This window comes from Rana temporaria, chromosome 4 (assembly GCF_905171775.1).
Source record: "Rana temporaria chromosome 4, aRanTem1.1, whole genome shotgun sequence".
In the NCBI taxonomy this organism is placed as follows: Eukaryota; Metazoa; Chordata; class Amphibia; order Anura; family Ranidae; genus Rana; species Rana temporaria.
Genome location: NC_053492.1, coordinates 129,509,804 through 129,532,307, shown reverse-complemented (window position 1 = coordinate 129,532,307; position 22,504 = coordinate 129,509,804). Strand labels below are relative to the sequence as shown.

General features: G+C 43.4%; 1 protein-coding gene across 1 annotated transcript in view; it reads left to right on the top strand.

The window, feature by feature from the left end:
* The first annotated feature begins 3,105 nt into the window (after positions 1-3,105).
* The window catches only part of SERPINE2 (serpin family E member 2), a 101,184-nt gene continuing 81,785 nt past the window's right edge, over positions 3,106-22,504 (top strand). Inside the window, exon 1 of the mRNA XM_040349050.1 lies at positions 3,106-3,206. The gene's annotated coding sequence lies outside the window, so the exon portion shown is untranslated. The remainder of the gene's footprint in view (positions 3,207-22,504) is intronic.

The following is a 22,504-nucleotide window of genomic DNA, read 5'->3' as shown; positions in this document are numbered from 1 at the left end:
GAGGACTCGATTTCCGGGTCACGTGATTGTGGAAGTGTGTCACAATCACATGACTCAACTTCTATTCATTTCAGCCTAGAAGATTGGCCTTCTTCAGGAAGTTGCAATTCTGCCATTTTGGTTGAGGGCATTAATACCCTCAACCCGAATCACATGTCAAAAACGTATCCAATAGTGTTGCTTTGCCTCCTATTTACTTGGGACTGCTCACAATCTAATTACAAATGCATTGGTTGGCAGTATAATATAAGAAAGGAAGATATAATTAAAAAGCTAGTGATAGAATATTAAAATTGTGAAAAAAGTAGTCAGGAACATCCGGTATGAACAATGCATATATTTGAACATTATAAACAATATACAAAGCAATAGTTGCAGTGACATCTAGTGGTGGACATCTGGCTGGTGGACAATCTGGCTGGCTGAATGAAAAAAAATAAAGTATTTTATATATAGCCAGCTTTACTCTATCTGAAACTGAAGAATGTTTGCCCATATATATGCTTTATAAAAGTGTTTTCTAGCAGTTATACATTTTATAGTTTATTTTCCTCACAAGATAAATGCTTCATGCACATGGGTGCAATCGCCTGTGTGGCATATATATGCTGTGTATTTCTGGTGCCACGGCTGCAGCATTGGGAACATAGGGCCAGATTCACAGCAGAGATACGACGTCGTATCTCAGATACTCCGTCGTATCTCTCAGAGTATCTATGCGACTGATTCATAGAATCAGTTACGCATAGATAGCCCTTAGATCCGACAGGTGTAATTGTTTTACACTGTCGGATCTTAGGATGCAATACCGCGGCCGCCGCTGGGGGGAGTTTGCGTCGTAAACCAGCGTCGGGTATGCAAATTAGTAGTTACGGCGATCCACGACGTTTTTTCGCGTTCGCTACGTCGCTGCTAGTCTAGTTTCCCGTCGCAAAGTTAGTCGTCGTTTTAGGTGCCCTAACTTTACACAGCCTACGTATGTGCTGTATAAAGTATGGCAGTCGTTCCCGCGTCGAAATTTAAAAAAAATTTCTTCTTGCGTAAGACGTCCGGGAATACAAAAGTACGCTACACACGTCGCCGTTCGAAAAAATGGCGTCACTTCGCGCAAAGCACAGCAGGAATTTCAAAACGGAGCATGCGCAGTAGGTTCGGCGCGGGAGCGCGCCTAATATAAATGGCACACACCCCTTTGAATTACGCGGGCTTATGCCGGAGGCTGCTGGCGTAAGTTTTCACGCAAGTGCCTGGTGAATCAGGCACTTGCGATGAAAACTTGCGGCGGTGTAAAGTATCTACGATACGTTCCACCGCCGCAATTCTACGTGAATCTGGCCCAGATTAACTAAAAACGGGTGGAACATGTAACATGTTCCCAAAGGTGAACTTATCCAGTGAACAAGCTGAAGTTAGAAGCTAATTGGTTACTATGCACAGCTGCTCCAGTTTTAGTAAATCTCCCATGTCTGTGTACGTTCTCTATTATACTAAGGCTTGGTTCACATATATGTGAATGTGACCTCAGTGGACCCGGTTCACATGTCCGGGGTGGCCACAGTGCGATTTTGAATAGGGTCCTCTGGGTTTTTGGATCAGATTCAGGTGTGAATTTCAGGCAAAAATGAGCACTTGAACCGCTGAACAGAAACGCACCGGACTCTGAACTGCAAACCGCAGCCGGACACGTGTGAACCCAGTCTAATAGCTTTATACAGCTACCTTAAAGCAGAGTTCCACCCATATAAAAGTCAGCAGCTGACTTTTATTAATTGGACACTCACCTGTCCCAGCGATGCAACAGTACGAAGCCCCTCTTGTCTCCCCTCCTCTCTGTGGCGGCGGCATTGTCACTGTGGGCACCCAGCCGGGCATACACTGCGTATGCATGAGCCGCGCTGCGCACCATGACTGGCCAGGCAATCATTTGGGACCTGTGATGTGATGAACGTCCTTCCGGTGCCCCAGGAGGAAGTGGGAGCTGAATCCCTCAAATGTGGCATGTCAGGGGGTCACCAGCACTTAAAGCGGGAGTTCACCCGAAAAAATGTTTTTAACATTAGATTTAGGCTAATTAAGGGGAACAGAAACGGGTATTTTTTTTAAAATCAATGCCGTACTTACTGTTTTAGAGATAGATGTTCTCCCGCCGCTTCCGGGTATGATCTTTGGGACTGGGCGTTCCTATTTGATTGACAGCCTTCCGACGGTCGCATACATCGCGTCACCAGTTGCCGAAAGAAGCCGAACGTCGGTGCGGCTCTATTCGGCGCCTGCGCACCGACTTTCGGCTACTTTCGGAAACTCGTGACGCGCTGGATGCGACCGTCGGAAGCCTGTCGGAAGCCTGTCAATCAAATAGGAATGCCCAGTCCCGCAGCCCATACCCGGAAGCGGCGGGAGAACATCTATCTCTACAACGGTAAGTACGGCATTGATTTTTAAAAAAATACCCGTTTCTGCTCCCCTTAATAAGCCTAAATCTAATGTTAAAAATGTATATTTTGGGTGAACCTCCACTTTAAAACGAAAGTTTTGTTTTTGGGTGGAACTCGCTTTTACCTATGCATGTCTTTGACCAGCTGCATGTAACACCAGAGCATCCAAGGTACCAAAATTAGGAGCATATTTGTGCCACACCTGCATGCAAATTTATGTTGTGATAAAAAATGATAAAATGTAGCCAAACACAATAGCTAAGGAGCACTGATGATCAGTTGGTATATCTCTTGCAAGGAATATGTTTTTCAAAACTTCATTAACCCTTTCAAGTTAGCAGTCATTTTATTGTTATCAGCATATAAAAAATATTTCTAGGGACTCTGAGCAAGACAACCTCATCTAAAGCTTTTCCATACATAACACACATCAACACTAACTAAAGCTGCACTGATTATAATATACACAAATGGGAAGATTTGACTTTCAGTACAATGTGGTCTGATGCCTGTTCAGTATCACACCACTGCATTTCTTTATTCAATGAGGCAATCGCCTGATCCTCATGTCTTGTCTTCCCATAAAAAATCCTCTACTGGTTAAAAGTGGGAGAAGAGTGGAAGCTGGAGAAGAAGGAGGGACAGAGGGAGTGAACAGCAAAGAATGGAGAGGGGGAGGAGATGCAGAGTGGATGGCTCCATAAAATCACCAGAGGAACATTATTAGTTCACTGATCTGCTGCAGAGAGAAGCTGTGTCTGAGATCAGGAGGTAAGGACCCCCTTTGTATAACAGCTCCACTTATATTAGGTCATGCTGGCTCTGGATTATAGCAATGATGGGAAAAACAGGCTGATCAGATGTTCTGACATGATAAGCAACTTAGATTTAACCAGTTCAGTCTCTGCAAGAGTAAATGATGATAGGACAAGGCACTTATGACTTTTTATTAGCAGAGGTCTCTGTACTGGAAACTGCATTAGATCTGTATTAGCTATATCTAGACAGCAAGCTTTCACTCCCCCCCCCCCTTTTTTTTTCTCTTTGTAAAAAAATAAATATATGTAATCAAAAGAGCATACTATAAGATCAGCCAATAGAAAATGTAGGATGGATCTATGTGCCAGCTGTCAAAAGTTGTATAATGAATGGCAAGCTTTGTTTAGATATGCTTCCAGTACAAGTTATCTGTTCTTCTGGATGCTGATGGCTACAAAGTTATACTATTATCTCGGTAAACCCTCATTTTCTTAGCTTTCTGTGCTTTTGGATGCTGAAAGCTACAAAGTAATAGCATTATGTTTTGTATTTTATATATTGTTATTGTTTGTTTTTATTCATAAGTCCTCATTCATTCGTTTTCTGTGCTTCTGGATGCTTATAGCTACAAAGTAATAGTATTATGTTTTGTATTTATATATTGTTATAATTTTTTTTATTTTTTTTTATTCATAAGTCTGATAGCTACACAGTTATACTAATTTATTGGTAAACCCTCATTCATTAGTGTCCTGTGCTTCTGGATGCTGATTGCTACAAATTTATGGTATTATTCTATTCGTCCTCATTCATTGGCTTTTTGTTCTTCTGGATGTTGTTGGCAAGAACGTTGGTAATGGTATTGTTGCTTTTTTTTTATATTGTTTGTTCTATTCGTAAACCATCATTCGTAAGCTTTCAGTTATTTTTGATGTTTATATTATTGTTTGTTATATTGGTAACTGCTTATTCATTCACTTTTTGTTCATCTGGATGCTGTTGCCTACAAAGTTGTTATGTTATCATGTTACTGTTATTAGTAAATCCTCATTTACTGGCTTGCAAAAATTAGATTAAAAAAACAAAAACAAAACAAAAACAAAAAAAAAAAGCAGTTCCAGATTATTTTACATATATAGGGGCAGATTCACATAGATCTGCACCCGTGCAGCGTATCTGAGATACGCTACGCCGCCGTAACTTACCTGGCTTTGGTTCGAATCCAGAAAGAATTTGCGGTGTAGTGTATCTCTCGCGGCGTAACGGTGCGGAATTCAAATGCGGCGAGTAGGGGGCGTGTTTCATTTAAATGAAGCGCGTCCCCCGCCGAACGAACTGTGCATGCGCCGTCCCTAAATTTCCCGTGCATTGCGCTAAATGACGTCACAAGGACGTCATTGGTTTTTGACGTGAACGGCGTCCAGCCCCATTCACGGATGACTTGCGCAAACGAAATAACATTTTTAAAATTTGGCGCGGGAACGACGGCCATACTTAACATTGCGTACGCCACCAGATACAGCTTTAACTATATGCCGAAAAAAGCCGAACGGAAACGACGTAAAAGAATGCGCTCATACATTCGTGGATCGTCGTAAATAGCTAATTTGCATACTCGACTCGGAATACGACGGGAACGCCACCCAGCGGACGCTGAAGAATTGCATTTAAGATCCGAAGACGTACACCTGTCGGATCTAACCCAGATGTCGGATCTAACCCAGATGCCGTATCTTGTTTTGAGGATTCAAAACAAAGATACGACGCAGGAAATTTGAAATTACGCCGGCGTATCAGTAGATACGCCGGCATACTTTCTTTGTGGATCTGCCCCATAGTATCTGTCTAAACGAGCTGCCCTGCCATTCCTTCAAGGAAGTCTGAACCCCCCCCCCCCCCCATGGGTGTAGGGCTGCCCTGCAAATGTGCCAGCTATAGCAGTGCCTTTTGCAGATATAGTTTATTCTTGTGTGTCTTTTTTATAATTTTGGTTTAGTAATTCGTGTTGCACTGTTCAAGATCCCTCATGTCAAGAAGTTATGAGAATGAGCAGATCAGTAGGAGTTTGGATAGGGATGTCTGCAGTATGCTTATTACATGATGTTGGATTGGTAAAGGAGATGTAATGGAAACTGATTCTGCACAAGTGAGGATGAATATGGATAGGCAGATAATTCCTAAGAAATCAAGGTCTTCTGCCCCCTGCCCACAGGGCTGCTGTTAGAAATCATGGGGCCCTGCACAGCCTACCTGAGGAGCCCCCCAAAAATATCAAATGATACACAACAAAATTCCTGCTGAAGCTCTTTGTGTAAATGTGGTATTGGGGTTCATTAACTTGGAAGCTGTGGTCTTTATAGTGTGAATCAGTGACTGGAGCTGTGTGCAGGCAGCCTATGTTATTCTATGGGGATGCAGCAGTTGTACAAACTCAGGACATGTGTTTATACAGCCACTGCATCCCCTGTAACAGGTGGCTTCAGCCACATGAACAATTCACACAGTCAGAGTCCTTGGGGCTTATTTACATATGAGGTTGGGGGGGGGGGGGCTGTAAAAACCCCATGGTTGAGCTACACTTTTACAGATTATGGCCAACCTTCACTGTACTTTATGTGCTTTTTTATTTATTTTTACTATACCCTATAACGAGGGATGGCAATCGCTGATTGGTTGCTATGGTCAGCACAGGAAGTTAAGGCAGCCATAGACCGTTCAAATCTCAGCCGGTTCAGCAGCACTGGCCAAGATTTGTGCCATGTATGGGCAGGCTAATTGTACCAATATTTATTGATTTGATTACCTTGGGTACAACCAGTCAGCTAGATTTTTTTTTTTTTTTTTTTTTTTTTTTTTTTTTTTTTTTTTTTTTTTTCTCTTCATGCGATTTATAACCTCTGGTAATAATCAGTGTGTGTTCTCCTGGCTGGGATGGCTTCCCCCGTGGGAATTGAGCAAAGAAAATCGAAACTATGGCCAGCCTTGAACTTTTACACTGGGTCTTAAGGCAGAACTAAACTTCCTTTACAGCTAAACTCCAGGAATAACTTTTTAATTAACCTTATATTGGGCCTATTTGGTTACATGTAATTATCCATGTATCTTGCCTGGAAAGCTGCTGAAAATGCTGACATTCACCGTCATAGTCCGCGATGCCCTGTTCCCTGTGCTACTGGAGTGGCTTGAGAAGAAAAAGAAAGAGATGGCGCTGGTCCTATGGAGACAAATGCTCCATAAAAGAGGCTCCTTGTGTAAGGTGCAGTTTGCAAAATATACACAAAGTGCTAAACAATCCAAAGTGCCAAGTGCCTATGTAAACTACTAGAATGATTCCACAGTGTATATCATAAATGCAGCTATGAAAATAAATAAAAAAATCACATAAAATATATATCACAGTGCTGTGCAAATTAAAGTGCTTTTGTGCCTATGTAAACACTGCTAGGTAAAGAAAATGTGCAAAACGTAAAATTCCTGTACCATTCGGGTACCTATGTTAACCCTTTAAGAGATGTGCTGAGGAAAAAAAAAATATTTTTGTTTTTCAGTGCAATATAATGTCCTTATTGGAAGTAAACAAATCCAATTGTCAAGTGATTCTAAAAGTGCTTTGTGCTCTTGTTGTATGCCGTGATCACTGCAATCCGTGCTCTTATACACCCCGCACTCACCAACTTTTTTCACCCCTTCTTAGGGTTTGGTGCCTTCACAGTATAGACCACTGTGTAGCCCTCTGGCCGTTACGCGTCCCCAGGGCCGTTTGAAGGAATTAGGGGGCCCCAAGCAAAATGGACATGGAGGAGGCCCCCCCCCCAGTGTGCCCATCCATTCTCGCTACTGTGCCCCATCAAATGCTGCCAGTGTGCCCATCAATTCTCGCTACTGTGCCCCATCAAATGCTGCCAGTGTGCCCATCAATTGTCGCTACTGTGCCCCATCAATGGCTGCCAGTGTGCCCATCAATTGCCGCTACTGGTTTTTCATTTGCTTTGCTCACCTTTTTATCTGGACTCCGTCACTCGGTCTGGTGGGGGCAAACTTCAGTGCTGGTCTTCTCTTCCTGGTTCCCTGGTCCAGGCAGTCGGCTGCGCTGCTCAGGCAGGAGGAGCCTGGAGGAGGTCACGTCAGAGATTTGCGGCCCTGGGCTGCAGCGGAGGTCCTCGGAAAGGGAACAGCTGACTGAGCCGAGCCGTGGATCTAAGGCACTGGTCTGGCATGGCAGAATGCTGCCGCACGCTGCGCAGACTCCGCCGAAAGGTCACTGACTGGACTGGAGGTCGGAGGGAGGACTCAGAGTCAGCGAAGAGTGATGCTCTCTGCTGCTGCTGCACACTGAGCACTCAGTGTGCATTTCCTGTCAGTCCCGCCGGGAACAGAAAACTGAATCTCCTGTACCGCGTGGTACTCGGCCATACTGACGGGAGGAAAGAAGAGGAGCTCGGCCACGCTACAGCCTGGAAAGGGGAAGTTGGGGGCTCCAAGCAATTGTTTGCTTTGCCTGTCCTGTAGCGACGGGCCTGCGTGTCCCCCTGCGCTGATTATGTTAGTCCAGCAATAGCCCATACATAGGAGAGAAAGGAGTCCCAGATAGTGTAGTATCGTTTTATACTTTATTTAAATAAAAAATGGGTACTCACATGTAAACAAAAACAGTATGGCATATAACAGTGTTTCCTTCGAGGAACCCCTGGCAAAAGGTATGAGATTTCAGGGAACCCGAAAATAGCGTTCAGATCTACAGCTCATGGAACATTGATGTGAATAGCGAGCTGTGATAGAACAAACAATTATTTTAATAAATAGCATTAAATAATAGAAATATTAGGACTTACCTATTTTGTGTGTTTTTCTTCTGACACACACACACCATAGTACAGGACACACAACCGGGTATGGTACAGGTTACATAGCCAATTACAGGTCACACAGCAGGGAATCCAGCACACGTCAGGCTACATGTCGCACAGGGAATCCGGCACACGTCAGGCTACATGTCACACAGGGAATCCAGCACACGTCAGGCTACATGTCACACAGGGAATCCAGCACACGTCAGGCTACATGCAGTGCCGTATCCTGGCCTAGGCCAACTCGATCTTCCCGTCAGCTGTCAATTGATGGGTAGATTGTGGCGGAACCCCTGGGGACTTTTTGCGGAACCCCATTTGAGAAACACTGGCATATAATGTTGACAAAAGTCTGATGCCTGGAAACGATGTGACGTACGTAGCGTGGTCTACCGGTTTCGTTGTGTAACTTCATCTGGAACACTTCCCATTTTTTGTTTATTTAAATAAAGTATAAAACGATACTACACTATCTGGATCTCCTTTCTCTCCTATGTATGGGCTATTACTGGACTAACATCAGCGCAGGGGGGCGCGTAACGGCCAGAGGGCTACACAGTGGCCTATACTGTGAAGGCACCAGACCCTAAGAAGGGGTGAAAAAGTTGGTGAGTGCGGGGTGTATAAGAGCACGGATTGCAGTGATCACGGCATACAACAAGAGCACAAAGCACTTTTAGAATCACTCAGCACTTGGCAATTGGATTTGTTTACTTCCAATAAGGACATTATATTGCACTGAAAAACAAACTTTTTTTTTTTTCTCCTCAGCACCTCTCTTAAAGGGTTATACCCTAACGGTACAGGAATTTTACATTTTGCACATTTTCTTTACCTAGCAGTGTTTACATAGGCACAATAGCACTTTAATTTGCACAGCACTGTGATATATATTTTATGTATTATTATTTTTTTTTTTTTCATAGCTGCATTTATGATATACACTGTGGAATCATTCTAGTAGTTTACATAGGCACTTGGCACTTTGGATCGTTTAGCACTTGTGTATATTTTGCACACTGCACCTTACACAAGGAGCCTCTTTTATGAAGCATTTGGCCCCGTAGGACCAGCGCCAACTCTACTTTCTTTTTCTTCTCAACACTTTCTTGCTCCACTTAGGTGGAAGCAATTAGTAGAGGCAGCTGTCCACTGATCACCTTCAACCATACCTAGTCCAATACCAAATACTTTTGCTGTCACTGGTGTTGTAAATATACTTGCGTGGATTTATTTTGACACTACTGGAGTGGCTTGCCATCTGTATACTTAACCACTTCCCGACGGCTGTGTGGCTGTAATTCTCTGAGTCGCCGTCTTTTTACGGCCTCCGCTCCTCCTGGCCACTGGTGGGCACGCGAGCGTGCCGCATCACTGAGATGCCGATGCGCGTGCCTGGTGGCCGCGATGTCCGCCAGGCACCGGCGATCGGCGGTTACAGAGACAAGAATCTGTGTGTGTGAACACACAGATCTACATCCTGTCAGGGAGAGAGGAGACCGATCTGTGTCCCTTGTACATAGGGACACAGATCGGTCACCTCCCCCAGTCAGTCTCCCTCCACACACAGTTGGAACACTATGCAGGATACACATTTAACCCCTAGTGTTAACCCCTTCAATGCCAGTCACATTTATACAGTAATTAGTGCATATTTATAGCACTGATCGCAGTATAAATGTGAATGGTGCCAAAAGTGTCCGATGTGTCCGCCATAATGTCGCAGTCCCAATAAAAATCGCAGATCGCCGCCATTTACTAGTAAAAAAAGAAATAAAAAAATAATAATTCTGTCCCCTATTTTGTAGGCGCTATAATTTTTTTGCGCAAACCAGTCTTTTTTTTTTTTTTTTTTTACCAAACATATGTATTCTACATATCGGCCTAGACTGAGAAAAAAATTGGGCTATTTATTATAGCAGCAAGTAAAAAATATTATTTTTTTTTCAAAATTGTCGCTTTTTTTTTTGTTTATAGCGCAAAAACTAAAAACCGCAGAGGTGATCAAATACCACCAAAAGAAAGCTCTATTTATGGGGAAAAAAGGACGTACATTTTTGTTTTGGAGCCACGTCGCACGACCGCGCAATTGTCAGTTAAAGCGACGCAGTGCCGGAAGCTGAAATTTCACCTGGGCAGGAAGGGGGTATATGTGCCCAGTAAGCAAGTGGTTAACACAGAACGTTGGGCCCCATGTATACGGGACGCTGCTAAATGTACGTTCAGAGGCAGTTGGATGTTTTTTTCAACTGCTCCTGAACTCATTCAATGTTATCCTATGTGACCATGTACACAGTCTGGTTTATTGCCGTTTATAGTCAGTTGCGCTTAACCACTTGCTTACTGGGCACATATACCCCCCTCCTGCCCAGGTGAAATTTCAGCTTCCGGCACTGCGTCGTTTTAACTGACAATTGCGCGACGTGGCTCCCAAACAAAATTGACGTTTTTATTTTTTTCCCACAAGTAGAGCTTTCTTTTGGTGGTATTTGATCACCTGTGCGGTTTTTATTTTTTGCGCTATAAACCAAAAAGTGCGACAATTTTGAAAAAAATACAATATTTTTTACTTGTTGCTATAATAAATATGCCAATTAAAAAAAACAAAACACTTTTTTTCTCAGTTTAGGCCGATACGTATTCTTCTACATATTTTTGGTTAAAAAAAAAACAAAACAAAAAAACTTGCAATAAGCGCAAAAGTTATAGGGGACAGAATTATTATTTATTTTTTTACTAGAAATGGCGGCGCTTTTTTTTTTTTAAATTTTATTATTGGGACTGCGACGTTATGGCGGACACATCAGACACTTTTGACGCCATTCACATTTATACTGCAATCAGTGCTATAAATATGCACTAATTACTGTATAAATGTGACTGGCATTGAAGGGGTTAACACTAGGGGGTGAGGAAGGGGTTGAATGTGTGTTCTAACTGTAGGTGGGGGGGGGGGGGTGACTGATCTGTGTCCCTATGTACAAGAGACACAGATCGGTCTCCTCCTCCAGAGACAGGACAATGTCTCTGTGTAAAACGGCAATGAGAGATGATCTCATATGTTTACATATGAGATCATCTCTCTTTGGCCGCACAGATCGCATCGCAAACGGCCACTCTGATTGGCCATTCGCGGCGATCTGTAATTGGCTGTGTCCAAGGGACACGGCCAACACAGAAGTTCCCCGCAGCGCGCTCGGGGAACACCCAAAGGGGCGGACGTCAATTGACGTCCACTTGGATATTCAGATCCGCGCTGTAGCCGTCATTCGGCTATAGCGCGGGTCTCAGGAGGTTAACGGCGTTTCTTTAAAGGCAAAACAATGGGTTCAGATGCAGAAGATTTACACATTTCAGATGCCAAACGTGGTAACCCACATTTAGCAGCATTTCATTTATAGGAGTTTTTTCATTTTTGGCCATTTTTTTTTTTTCTTTTATGCTACTAAACGCGGCATCTAAACGTGGCAAAACTGACATTTTAAACATGGGTTACTATCTGTCAAGTTTAATAATTTAGGAGCAGTTGTAAAAACGTCCTCGCTCCCATACCTCCTGCCATTTAGTAAACCTCTACTATTGGCTATGGCATTTCTATCAATTTAAAACAGTTTATTTTATAATGGCTGTGTCCAGTAGTGATGAAGAGGTAAACGGCAGGAACCAATTAGTGTTGCAGGGGACACAAAAAACGGACATTTCCCAGAGGACTTCAGGGGGCAATCCTTCTTAATGCGGAGCTAAAGACACAAATGCTCACCTAACTCTAAGGCCCCTTTCACATTGAGGAGTTTTTCAGGCGGTAAAGCGCTAAAAATAGCGCTGCTATCCCGCCTGAAAAACTCCTGCCCAGCTACCTCAATGTGAAAGCCGAAGGGCTTTCACACTGAGGCGATGCGCTGGCGGGAGACAAAAAAATCTCCTGTCAGCAGCATCTTTGGAGCGGTGAGAGGAGCGGCATGTATACCGCTCCTTCCCATTGAAAACAATGGGAACCGCGGCAATACCGCCCGCAATGCGCCTCTATAGAGGCGCATTGCGGGCGATATTAACTCTTTATCGGCCGCTAGCGGGGGTTAATACCGCACCGCTAGCGGCTGATACCCGCGGCAATTCCGGCGGTATAGCGCCACTATTTTTAGCGGCGTTATACCGCCACCGCAGCTCCCGCCCCAGTCTGAAAGGGGCCTTACACATTTTCTGGGTGCTGGCTGTTTTGAGTAACAGGTGCAGGATGATGTCGCTCCCTCACATGCATGGAAGTGCAGTCATCCTGGCATGAAAACAGATATGCTTAGCTCCGTGTACATTTCAGAGAATTGTAAATGGACAGGTAAATCCTCTACAGCCAAGGAAGCTGCCATCTTGGCCTCAGTTTGATCTGCAGTTGCCATGGTGCTGTGCTGTACATGGGATCGGTCAGTTATGACACCAGCCTTTTTGATTGATTGCCTCCATATTTCAGTTGAGCGCACAAGCAACTGTGACAGTTACTATTCATGTCATGCCTTGAATGTAATGGTTTTGGAAAACCGTTAAATGGATGGGTTTAGTTCCTCTTGACACTCCATTCACACCTAGGCGACAAAACGCCTGAAGCGCGACGCTCGTACCGCTGGAGGGGAGAATTTCCATTGATGTCTATGAGATGGTTCACATCTCAAACGCCGTACGCCTGCCGCCTGAAAATGGCGTACGGCCATAGACCTCAATGTTAATTCTTTGTAGAAAAAAAAAAAAGTAAACTAATCGCGGCAAAATACGCAGCGTACGCTTTACAATGTGAATGCAGGCTCAATGTTGGGATTCTCTTGTTGACCAAACAAGAGTGAGCAGATACTTCAGGTTTATGTTGGAGTTTCATTAGACCCGATTCCATTGGCACAAGCAATAGTTTGTGCATTACATTTTTTTTTTTTTTTTCTGGCTGGGGAAAAAAAAAAATGTGTGTGTGTGTGTGTGTGTGTGTGTGTGTATATATATATATATAAATTATTTCTAATATGCTGAACCGCCCACACAGGGAGGTATCCCAGAAACCAAGGGGGTGGTCAGCAGCTTCTCCCTAGGCAGATGGAGCTGGTTCTCTTTCTCGATACCCCACAGATGTTCAATAGGCTTTAGGTCTGGTGACATGCTTGGCCAGTCCATCACCTTTACCCTCAGCTTCTTTAGCAAGCCAGTGGCCGTCTTGGAGGTGTTTTTGCAGTTGTTATACTGCCCTGCGGCCCAGTCTCTGAGGGGTGGGGATCATGCTCTGCTTTAGTATGTCACAGTACATGGTGGCATTCATGGTTCCCTCAATGAACTGTAGCCAAACGCTTGATAACTGTGAATGTCTTTATTATATGCAGATTAATGCTGAGGCAATACAATAAGATCCATTAGAATTGATTGAAGTGTTTTAGAAGTTCAAAAAGGAGTATTGGCTTTTCCTAGCCCCAACGTGTTTTTTTTTTTTTTTTTTTTAAGGGTTAGAAGGATCACAAAGGCCCACACACAAGGAAGAGGAAGTTGCCTCACATTAAGGGGACAGGAAATACCATGCAATACAAAGTATGGTCCTAAAATTACAATCATAAAAATTAATTTAGCCAGAAAACACAGGCTGTACACACACACACGCACGCGCGCGCAACGGCATTTTCTATGTACTTTGTGTACGGAGGCAGCCCACTTATTCTGTGCAATGGTACATAAAGATTAGTGAATGGATATTAACAATCGCAACTTATTTTTATTTTCACTAGGCAGAAAACCTGATAAGGGCAGTGTTTTGTAAACATTTTAAGTGTTTTTCAAGCACGTTTTCGCATGTATTCCAGGGAGCAAAAACAAAAAAAATGCATGGAAAATGTGTGTGTGGTGTGTATCTGATAGTCATTTTATCAAGATGCGGCACACATTTATATTTGAAGGGCTGAAAAAAACATACACACTGGGCTATTATAGCACAGTTATCATTACGAGGCTTTTATGTTTGTTTTGACATATTTGCCTGTATCTAATTTGCACAAGTTGACCAGGACCAAAAGTATTGTTCATTTTGCATTGTTGGTGGTCTAGCATGTGTAATACTACTTACTGTATCTCCTCTCTCTGCCATCTTGATTCTTGAACTTCATGTCAAGAACTTCTGGCTCCAGCTTTTCCCACAGATTGTAGTGGGATAACACTGATATACTTCTGACATAAATGGGAAAAGGAAGTACTTGATGAGGGAATTTTTATCTTGGAAGATCATGAAAATTGAAGTAGTGAAGTTAAACGGGTTGTCTAGGATCGTGTGAAATTTTCAACTTGTGTTGGCTGGGCAAAAGGATAATCTTATTTTGAAGCCCTCTGCAAAGGTAAAGCCTAGTATGAATCCAAATTAAGAATGGTGTCCACCTCTTTCTCAGCACTTTTCGGATAAACAATATCCGTAGTGTGAAAACTACAGTCTAAACATTTTGGTGGCTTTAGGGATGAAGTAAACGTCCTGCAGCTCGTCCAAAAAAAGATCTGGGATGGATCTCCATACACGAATAGAAAAAGCAGAGAAATGTACAATATAGTGTATAGTGCAGGAGTCAGTTTTTTTCTCTTGTTAAGCCAAACACAATTTAGGAGGCTGGAGCCATCCCTCCCCTTTAGGACCAACCGAGGTCAGTCTGGCCATCTGTACTATATCCCCTCACTCACCGAGGTCATGTTGTCACCAGTACAATATTTCTTTCCCAGTACAGTCTGTCACCATTACAGTGCCCCCCCCCTCTCTCTCCTCAGGTCAGTCTGTCCACCAGTACAATATCCCCTTCAGGTCAGAACACAATGGGCCCCATCCCCCTCAGGGCCCTCATGCACCACATACATTGCACCCATGGATGATATGCCACTGTGTTTTACCTAAAAAAAAAAAAAAAAAAAAAAAAAAAAACTTGGCCTTTGACTTGCTTCCTTTGCTAATGTAAGGTCTGTGTTTCCACCCAGGTCGTCCAGATAGATTTTCTTGGGTAAAGTGGGAAGGAAAAGAATAGGCTTACCAATAATTCTTTCTCCAGGAGACTTCCATGATGGCATTCTGACAATGCCATCCTCATAACATTATTTTGGATTATTTTATTGTATGCCCGAACTTGGTAATCAGGTGGACTATCCTGGCAGGTAGGTGGGATAATGTCTTATGCCGCGTACAAATGACCGTTTTTCATGACGAGAAAAATGCATTTTTTTTAAATTGGTTGTGAAAAACTGTTGTGTATACGCTTTACGAGGGGGGGGAAACGCGCATGCTCAGAAGCAAGTTATGAATGGATTCGAATGGAACTTCCCCCTTTTTTTTTTATAGTGCCGTCGTACGTGTTTTTTGTTTTTTTTTCAAAATTGTCGCTCTATTTTTGTTTATAGCGCAAAAAATTAAAACCGCAGATGTGATCAAATACCACGAAAAGAAGGCTCTATTTGTGGGGAAAAAAAGGACGCCAATTTTGTTTGGGAGCCACGTCGCACGACCGCAATTGTCAGTTAAAGCGACGCAGTGCCGAATCGCAAAAACTGGCCAGGTCCTTTAGCTGCCTAAAGGTCCGGGTCTTAAGTGGTTAATTTTAGTAATACTATTTTGGTTCTAGAATTTGTTCAAAAAGGATTGGAGAAAGGTTTAGCAGCAAGTACCCTCAAGATGCAGGTAGCTGCCTTCATCATTTTTTTTTTGGAAAAAACCCTGTCAAGGGAACCTTTTAATAATCTGATTCTTTAGGGCTATGGCAAAAAAAGCCTAGACCTATTGTTCGTTTTCCCAAATGGGCCTTTTCTTTGGTTCTTCACTAAGTCTCTGTTTGAACCTATAGAGTCTTCATTAAACTTTTGACACTCAAAACTATTCTGCTGGTAGCAGTAACTTCTGCTCGAAGAATAAGTGAGTTGCAAGCTCTTTCAATTAAAGAACCTTTTATGAGATGTCTACCAGATAGGCTAGTCTTAAAGACAGACCCAGCTTTCTTGCTGAAAATATCAATATTTCACCATACACAGGAGATAATTCTCCCATACCTTTTGCCCCTTTCCTTCGGGTCTGGGGGAAGAAGCCTTCCACACTTTGGATGTCAGGAGGTGTCTTCTAAACTAAAGTATCTAGAAGTAACAAAGAATATCAGGAAGTCTCCTTCACTATTCATCCTGATGGAAGGTGCCAACAAGGGCAGTAAGGCTTCCAAGAGTACCCTGGCAAGATGGTTAAAGCAAGCCATTAAAGAGGCATACATCTCTTTAGGACTGGAACCTCCGGTGGGTATTTTGCCTCATTCTACCAGAGCAGTGGCAGCATCATGGGCAGAAAAGGCCTTCGCAAATCTGCAAGGCAGCCACTTGGTCCAGTTTTTCAACCTTCATAAGACACTACCGCTTGGATCTGATGTCAGCCTCGGACCAGTCCTTTTGGTAGGAAGGTTTTACAGGCAGTGGTCTCATCCTGAAGTAAGTTTCTCGGTTATCCTCTCCAAGGTGCTGTCCTGAAAGGCGAAGGGAGAAAACCTTAGTTAGACTTACCGGTGACGGTATTCTATGAGCCTTTCAGGACAGCAGCCTACTTCCCTCCCTTGTTTATCATAAGTAAGATATAATTTGTCTGCTTATATCTTCCAGCATGTCGGAGGATTTCTTGGTAACAACTGAAGGCATGGTGGAAGCGGCTGCTTTTTAAAGGGGCGTTGTCACGCAGGGTTTCCTGTGAAGAGGTGGAGCAACGCTCTCTCAAGTGCTGTCCTGAATGGTAGAAATACCGTCACCGTTAAGTCTAACTAAGGTTTCCCCCCCCCCCCCCCCCCCCCCTCATGTCTTCAAGATTCTTTTCTGCTGCTTAATAATGCCTGTTTTCAAATGCAAAAGCTCAAATTGAAATTGAGACACGCAAGCAGAAAATAATCTATCCTCTGCTCTGGAAACATTTTTGTTTCCCATAGCAACCACAATTTTTCCAATTCTACATTCCTGCAGTTGAAAAATAATATTCTGACTGCTTGCTTGTTATGAGCAACATTTCTGGTTAGCTCACTATTTATATGCCAGCTATAGAGTTTTATGAGATTCACAATTTTTAGCTGGACACCAACCAATCGCTAGCTCAGAGATTCAACCTCGTTGGGCTCTTTCATTGATGAAGCTAAATGGATGGAATTCATGTGTATAACATTAGAGGAAACCAATGGGGGCTGGAAAGAACACCGACCTGCCTAAAATATAACAGTCCTTTTGTCAAATTCTCTATTCTATCTCTTGGCAAAAAAATCCCTTACACTTATGGTCATCAAGCAGGCAGTGTTTAAGGAGGTGCAGCATGCTTTGCAAACTGATTGATTGTTATGGAATAATGTTTGTGTTTTACCTTTTTAAGATTAAAAAAAAAAATGTCATACTTGCCTGCTCTGTGCAATAGTATTGCACAGAGATGCCCCAATCCTCCCCTTCTTCTTCCCCACCAGCTCTCCTGCCTCCTCTTCTCGAAATGCCCTTATAGCAAGCTGTTTGCTATGAGGGCACTCTTGCATGCTCGTTCCTGAGCCCTCTCTGCGTGTCCATGTAGCACTACCCTTGTTGGAGCTGCTGGTTAGTTTTGGGCCTTGCACGTTACCTCGTTCCGCATTGTCTAGGGGTTCAGAGGTCAGCAAAAAGTTCAATGTCCACAAGTTTTATAGTTCCTTTTCTTTTTGCTTTTATTTTTAAACAACTTGTAGAAGTAGAGGGGTGAAGGATCAGGCGCACAAAGCAAATCACTGGGGAATTGCTCAACTTCAAAGTCACGCTCACCACTTTCTCTAAGTGGGTATTGCTCACCTGGATAGGCCCCTCTCACCTGGCCTAGCAGCCGGGACGATGCACGGACAAGAATAATCTCAGTCTCTGCCACAGACTGGTTGCAAGTTCAGATGAGGGATTCCAGAATCCTCTGCCACAGGATTTGAAAACCCGGAGATCCAGCCTTACAGTTCTAGAGCCTTTAAGCCAATCTGGCACACTGTAATGTATTGCAGACTACGGTGCATCCTTCAATAGGTTACCAGGCCTCTCCCAAAGTACCAGCCTTCCGCTCGGTCCTTTCCAGGACAGGTCCTCCCCTGGTTTCCTCCATTGAGTGGCTTCCTCTTGGAAGGACAGATGGCACAGGATCACCTCCATGGCGTAGGCCCCAGTCAGGGTAACTGGGCCTACCAGGCCGAAATGCAGCCTCGGGCCAGCATGGTCCCGAGGCTAAAAAAATCACACGACACATACCTCGCGCCAGGAGGGCCACGAGGCGAAGAGCCCCGAAAAATGGTGTCTGCCCCTTAAGGATCCTTCCCCAGGATGCCCAGCAGGGAGACCACTCCTACTGGGCTGTTCCAGAGAAAAGACACCTAAAACACCATGACCTGCCTTGGTTCCAACAGTGGCATATGGTGCTACCGCCACCTACAGGCAAACAAAGGGAAATCCCGCCAGGCACAGCCATAGTCGGAAAAGAGGCTTATTTAACCCCAATTAACAAAGTCTGAGCTGAACTACCAGCTCAGACACCCTCTAAATTTGACATGGCGCCTGGTCTTTGGGAGCAGGGTGCTACATCCATAAGATGCATAGAAGGGGGCTCGGTCCCCTTACCTCGCCTCTTTTCTTCTCACGTGTGGGTTTTTTTTTTTCTTACCCAATTCAGGTTTTACAGGATCTTTACCTTCGGGTCGGTCTTACTATCTGCTACAGACCCATCCTGCTGGTTGCAGGGATAAAAGGAACCCCCCAGGGCACAGTATGCTCCCATTAGAGGTGCCCCCCAGAGGCCACCTCTCTTCTCTTGCCTACCTCTGTTCCTCAATGATGGCAGTGAGTGAGCCTAAATATGCAGTTGTTAACTAGACTGTACCATTTTTGTCGCCTTGTTTTATACTGTTCAAGGTGTGCTATAGGCATGTGTATATCTAATTGTTTTTTTTTTTTTTCCTCAACTTTGAGCTTTTTTTTTTTTCCTCAACTTTGAGCTCTTATAAATAAAAATGTGTTGCAAGAGAGAGGGTCTCTGCCCCACTCCTGCTTACTGGCTGTGATTGACAGCAGTGGAAGCCATTGGCTCCCTCTTCTGTCTCTCAGCCAATGAAGAGGTCTGGGAGAGCTCTTGTGCACATCGCTGGATTGTGGTTGGGCACAGGTAAAGATTAGGGTGGACTGAGGGGAGCTGCATACTGGGGTTTTTTTCCCCATTTTTTTTTTTTTATGCATGGAAGGTAAAAACCTTCACCATTCCCTGCATTAAGTTTAAAAAGAAAAAAAAAAAAACTTTTTTTAGAACTTGCCTTTCTACAGCCCAGGCTCGGGAACAAGCCCGCACGTCTACCCCCATAGCAAGGAGAAGAGAAGGTGCAGACAGCGCCAGCAGGGGACCCCAGAAGAGGTTTGAGGCTGCTCTGTGCAATACCATTTCACAGAGCAGGTAAGTACTGCTATATATGTTTTGTTATTAGTCTGTTTATGAATTTTAATAATATTAAGTAAAACTGGAGTTTACTAATTTTAAGGAAGAAAACTCACTCAAAAACTAGGATTGTATTTTCCCTGAACTCATCTGCATCTGTGACCACTCCAAATAAGTAATTTTTATTTTATTTTTTTCTTCGCTAACTTCAAAGCGGTCTTCTAAGTCATGACGTTATTTTAAAAGAACATCGTATTCTCTGAGTGATGCAAATATGTTATTTAAGGCATATTAAAAGGATAAAGAGATTGTCTGTCTTTGTTTCCATTCAGGGTCATGTAAACATCAGTCTGTGAGCAGCAATAGACACTTTAAATGCTAATTTTTATATTTTAGATTTTGGGCACGTCGGGTCAACTTCAGGGAGGGCTAGCAAGACCATCATTTAGGTTTGTTTACTTCTTGGCTGTTTACTGCTGAAACATTCACCTCTTCGCTCAAAGTAAATATACAAATCTTCCAATTGCTGTATTGTTTGTTAGTCGGTAAACTAAGGAAATTGCCTTGGGTGCCTAGATGGCAGTATGTTTTAATAAAATATTTGTGACCTGTCTGGGTGTCGTAATTACTGAGGGATCTAAAATATTCTATTCAAACACTTTAATGCATTATTAAAATGGTTATCCACTTTAAAAATAGACTGCTGTGTTAGTGGCTTTGTTGAAATAATAATTCTATAAGAAACCCTTATCCAGCTGTTGGTGTATAAAAGAGCACATCCAAAGCCTGTGTGTCTCCAGGTCCATTTTAATTATAAGGTGTTGCTATGTAGATACGAAATGCAGAGTACTGTGCTCATGTTTCTCAAACTATTTGGGCCAACCAATAGAGAGGCTTTCTACATAAATTAAAGCTTAATTCTGCCAAAAAATAAATACAAAGTTGGCCATTTGTGCTGTAAAAATCAAAGTACATATTACAAGAGGTTGCTCACTCTACTTTTTCCATGGGGGAAAATGGCTTGGCTTGGTTTTTCAAGCGGTCGGAGAACGTGAACCCAGAAGGAAGACTGGGTGAAGATCCAAGCATGACAGTGGCGATAGCGTACTGCTGGGGGGGGGGGGGGGCGTTTTAAGGATAAATCTGTCAAAATGTGCCTATTATGCTGTGCATTATGGCTTAACCACTTCAGCCCCACCGGACCATTTCTAATGCCACCAAAAAAAGCTCTATTTGTGGTGGGGGGGGGGGGGGAGGCATCAATTTTGTTTGAGTGTAAAGTCGCACGACCGCACAATTGTCAGTTAAAGTGATGCAGTGCCAAATTGCAAAAAATGGCCCAGTCATTGGGCAGCCAAATCCTTCGGGGCTGAAGTGGTTAACCACTTAAGGACCGCCTCCTGCACATATACATCAGCAGAATGGCACGGCTGGGCACATGTACCCAGCCGTGGGGCACGTGCCTGCGACCCGGCCTGAAGCTGCGGGACCCGATCGCCGCTGGGGTCCCACGATCGGTCCCCAGGGCTGAAGAACCAGGAGAGCTGCGTGTAAACACAGCTTCCCCGTTCTTCACTGTGGCGGCTGCATCGATCGGGTCATTCCTTTTTTATAGGGGACACAATCGATGACATCACTCCTACAGCCACACCCCCCTACAGTTGTAAACACACATTGGGTGAAACATAACTCCTTCAGCGCCCCCTGTGGTTAACTCCCAAACTGTCATTTCCACAGTAAACAATGCATTTTTTGCTGTGAAAATTACAATGGTCCCAAAAATGTGTCAAAATTGTCCGAAGTGTCCGCCATAATGTCGCAGTCACGAAAAAAATTGCTGATCGCCGCCATTGGTAGTAAAAAAAAAAAAAAAAAAAAAAAAAAAATTTTAATAAAGATGCAATAAAACTATCCCCTATTTTGTAAACGCTATATATTTTGCGCAAACCAACCGATAAACGCTTATTGTGATTTTTTTTTTTTTTTTTTTTTACTTTTTACCAAAAATATGTAGAAGAATACGTATCGGCCTAAACTGAGGATTTTTATATTTTTGGGGGGTATAAAAATATTGAATTTTTTTTCAAAATTGTCGCTCTATTTTTGTTTTATAGCGCAAAAAAATAAAAACCGCAGAGGTGATCAAATACCACCAAAAGAAAGCTCTATTTGTGGGAAAAAAGGACGCCAATTTTATTTGAGACCATGCCGCACAAACGGGGAATTGTCAGTTAAAGCGTCGCAGTGCCGAATCGCAAAAAGGGGCAAGGTCCTTTAGCTGCATTTTGGTCAGGGTCTTAAGTGGTTAAAGAGGCGTTCCAGCCCCCGGAAAGGTGCCAAATGTGGCAGTGGAGCGGGGGAGGAAGCAAACAAATGGAGCTTCTGCTTTAAGCAGAGCTAAACCCATTAATTTAACTGCTCCCAAAACCGTTACATTCAAGGCATGCTGTGAATGATAACTGTCATATTTGCTTGTGCTCTCAACCAAACTGTCAAACCATCAAATGGCTGGTGTCGTCATAAATGCTCACACATACAGCACCATGACAACAGAAGATCAAATGGTGGCTAAGATGGCAGCTTCCTTCGATGTAAAGGACCGGAGCATTGCTTTTGGCATTAACCTTTTTTGAATGGACAAGCTGCAGAGAAGGTGATCTGCGTACTTCAGGTGGAACTGTAAGTTTTAGTGCCAAACATTGGGTGCTGACAGTACTGTACTTGGGTAAAGAAAATAAGAGCATTTTACAACATGGCAGTGGCACACATTGTTACAGTACATTGTCCTTTGCAAAAAGCCACAAATTGGATTTGCCCTGAGTTGAGCTTTTAATACTGCGCATCCTATCCCTCATTTCACCCTTCAACCTTTTTGTGTTCAAAATTCCTTGAACAAAAAAAATCTTCCTAGACCCCTATTATAATGTTTTGAGAACTCCTCCTTTTTTTTTTTTTTTTTGTAGGATGGGAACATTTTTCTTGAACAAATACATTTCTTATGCCTCGTACACACGGCTGGGCTTTCCGAGGGGGGGGGGGGGGAA